Here is a 3,847-nt window from a genome sequence, read left to right as displayed (position 1 = left end):
ATTGTAGGGGTATCTACTGGGGAGGGGGGGGGGGTGTCGGAGGGGCAGGGGGGTAGGTGGACATTGTCTCCCCACTCTCAGAATGTTTTGCTCATCACTGTCAGAATAGGAAGACAAAGTTGGCCATTTTCACCCCTCAGCCTTTTTGATAGCCGAGAACAGCACACCCCGAGGCCCGAAGACGATCACTTGATTCTACAGAAAGCCGCTTGAAGCCCCGATAGGGGGGGGGGGGGGGGGGGGGGGGGGAGTCTGGCCCACTATCGGGGCTTCGGGGTGCCCACTATCGGGGTGCCCACTATAGTGCCCACTATCGGGGCACTATCGTGAGGTGGGGGGGGGGCGGACAGGCATGCGCCTGCCCCCCTTCCTACCCACTCACACTTGTGATGAAAGCGGGCACTGTCGGCTGCAAATCCAACAACAGGTGGTTTTCTTTGGGAAGTGCGCCAGCATAAGCACGATATCTGCATTACGTATTCCCTGCTTGGGCAGCTAGGAGAAACGGGCAGTTAAGGTGCTTTTCGGTGCGAAACACCAGCAGGACGTGCCTTGCAAGGGTGCATTGTTGAGGAAGCTGTCGCTGGGCAGTCCAAAACAAGTTTGATCTACCACCCCTTGCATCATCCCGTGTTTGTTGGGGGCCGTCTAACCTAGCCATCTTTTAAAACACAAAATCAGATTTGCTTCTTAAAATTTAGCGGTACTTAATCCGTGTCGGCATATTAGCGATTTTGTCGCTATATTTAATGACTTTCTTGTCTGTTTACGGCATAGTTTTCTATTTAGCCATCAGCAATTACCTTGGTGGCTTGAATGAACAATTAGCAATAATTGAGCGACTAATAAGTTAGAAAGATTGCTCGTAAAATGGCTCTCTAGAAGCCACTTCCCTTTAATATTCAAAAGCTACATATAAGTGGCGTAAACTCGCTGTACAGTGCGTAGGCCCCGTGACCGTGATGGACCAGCTCTTGACTGCACACTGGTAGCGTCCACATTGTGTTTGTGTTTCACAGCACAGTCGTCATCAAAGCGTTCACATTATGCTAACAAAATTGAAGTTCTTTTATTATATACAAAGCCTATCTGAACGTGCCTAAACATTGCGGGTTCAGCGATGTCACTAAATGCATTTGTTTGGTAGACGTGCGCAAGCGTGTCAGTGAGGTAATTTGCCAAAGCAAAATGGAATGAATTTTGTGTTCAGATTTACAACACGGCAGGTGAATGAGACATATCCACTGTATAAAGAAGGCGTGAACATTGGAACGGCTGAACTCGTTCACGCGCGACTGAACAAATCGCTTTCGTTTCTCACAGTTTCGGATCAAGCAGTACTTTACGATGGCTTTGAGGTATATCAATAGCGAAAATGGGGGTATTTGACCTGTTCAAAGCTGGGGTAACTCTCATCGCCGTGCAAACGCATTCCACTGAATCTAGAGAGACAGAGAATAGAATTTATTCATAGGAAAGAGAGAAAGGTCGACTTGAAGTAGTGTGCTCTAGACTGCTACACACAGCCTACAGTCCACACTAGATTACACTACATGGCCCACAGAATATATTTCTGCTACCACGAACGTCGAGAAGCACGAAAAAAATTAGGGTTAATATGTAGACTAAATGCATTTGCATGCTATGAAAACTACGTTGCTTGTGTTCTTTTAAATCGTGCTGTATTCGTCAACTTCCATCTGAAGGTTTATGAAAAATTTGAGCTGCCATGATCTGTTTTCAAAATATTAAACGTAGACGATCGAATATCGCCTTTTTCGAATACGAATAATAAGTGTCAAATATCGAATTGAATAGAGAAACGTAGGCGCCCATATTTACAGCAGGAATATTTCTTTCGGAATAATTAGGAACACGCTTGTACTCAATAGACAGTCAACTATCACGGATAATTAGGAATGTTTTAAACACAAGATCACTACAACGGTCATGAAAAAACGCAAAAATAGCCGCTTGACACCTTTCAAGCCTGGTGGCAAACAAGCTTTCCAGGAATGACAGGCTGCTGTTTGACAAACTTTTAAAACACGCAAAATAAATATTTGTTGAGAGCATATGAGAAGTTATGGAAAATGAAAAGAAAAAGCCAATTGAGTATTTGTGTGCCCTAGACACAATAAAGCGCCTGCTACAAGGAAAAGATCACTGGTTGCAAAGCAAAGATAAAACTCGAGCATGACTAGACTGCTAAAAAGGCTAATTGGCAGGTCAGAAGCAAAAAACAGCCGATTCTTATGCAGTGGACGAAAAGAATGAGAATCGAGGGGCCCGGTTTTGTAAGGACAATGACTTACAGCGAATGAGTACATGGCAAGGGTTCTGCGCAGTTTAGTTCTCCGTCAACAAAAACACAGCGCCCTCTCTTTGTCCGCGCTGCAATCACGTGCATGGCTAGTTTCCTTCTGGCTCCCCGAAGTGGGGATAGTCGCCCACACTCGTGCACTTAAAACATGTACCTATAAAGCGAGATATAAGAATTAAGAAGAAGCATGAGCTTGCAGCGGTAAAGCTACGGAAACGATGGCGCATGTTTTATTAGGACGGGAATATATCTTCCCAGTGGTCGATTTAGAGACCACTGGCATCCTTGAAGCCCTTGATTTCAGCGAGAGCAGGGGGAAAGTAAAGATGTCCGCAATAGAGATTATTTGGAGGCGATTGGAAGAGCGGTGGAATAAAATTAGGGAAACGACAAAAAACGGTGACGTATGAGAACAAAGTTCCCAACAGGGTGTCAGAAAATGTGGCTATGGGAATTCATCATGAGTTTTTTTTTTTTTTAGCGTAGGTAAGACATTAGGCAGTATAATAGCAAGAGCTTATTGGCGGAACCCACCACCCTGTTCCAAAGGGGTCGCTCATAACATCCATCCAGCCATCCATCCATTCACCCATCCATCCATCCATTCACCCATCCATCCGGAGCCAATGTATTTATCCGGAGCAAAATAATAAAACCAGCAGCTGCCGCACAGCGCATTCACGGGTAGCGCACCATCAAGTTGAACAAGTGGCCACGGAGGGTGAAAGAATTGACCGCGCAGCGCTCCTAATAAAACAAGCATAGCATGTCAATTCAAAGCCCCTTCCTGCGTTATTCTAATATCTTTAGCCAGTTTCACATGATGCGATTTTCGTCGCACCTGAAGTGCGATTTCCGTCTTTTGCGACGAAAATCGCAGTCGCAGTGCCGAATCCCCGATTTTCTGCTGCGACCAACCGGTTGGTCGCACAGTCGCACCGTCCCAGCGATCGCTGCGATCTTCCGTAGAAATTACGCTGAGAGCTATTTCGCCGGTTTGTTTTGGCAAATGGCGCCGCGCTCAACAAGTGCAATGCGTGGAGACGTGGGTTGCCGAATTCGGTACGTACGCGAAGGGAGAATAAAAACTTGTGCCACAGATTCCATTTTCCCATTTCCATGCATTCGTTGACACGCTACGCAGCAAATGAAGTGCATTTTCACGTTTGCTTCTTACGCCTTTGCGAGCTGGGTGTTCGATCCCCACGAGACTACATGGCCTTTTGGAGTCGTCACAATTTTCTTTCGTTGAGTAGCATACAAAAATCGTGCGTACGGAGCACCTTAAATAATTTAAACTCCGCAAGAGCAAATGACAAGACAGCAAAGTACCCCAAGTTTCAACGTTGTGCTGAACGCGGTACTGTTCAGTTGCATTTTCTTGTCTGTTTTCAAGGGTGATTTTCCCTATGCATTTTGAAAGGTTATCTTACCTCAATTATTAAATTTGACATGGCAAACGTCCAGGCTATCGTAACAAATTTTCTGCGATAGCATTAACTCCATGGCTTGAATAAACAGCGT

Source organism: Dermacentor variabilis, chromosome 2 (genome assembly GCF_050947875.1).
Source record: "Dermacentor variabilis isolate Ectoservices chromosome 2, ASM5094787v1, whole genome shotgun sequence".
NCBI classification, from domain to species: Eukaryota; Metazoa; Arthropoda; class Arachnida; order Ixodida; family Ixodidae; genus Dermacentor; species Dermacentor variabilis.
Note: the sequence above shows the minus strand (reverse complement) of the source record.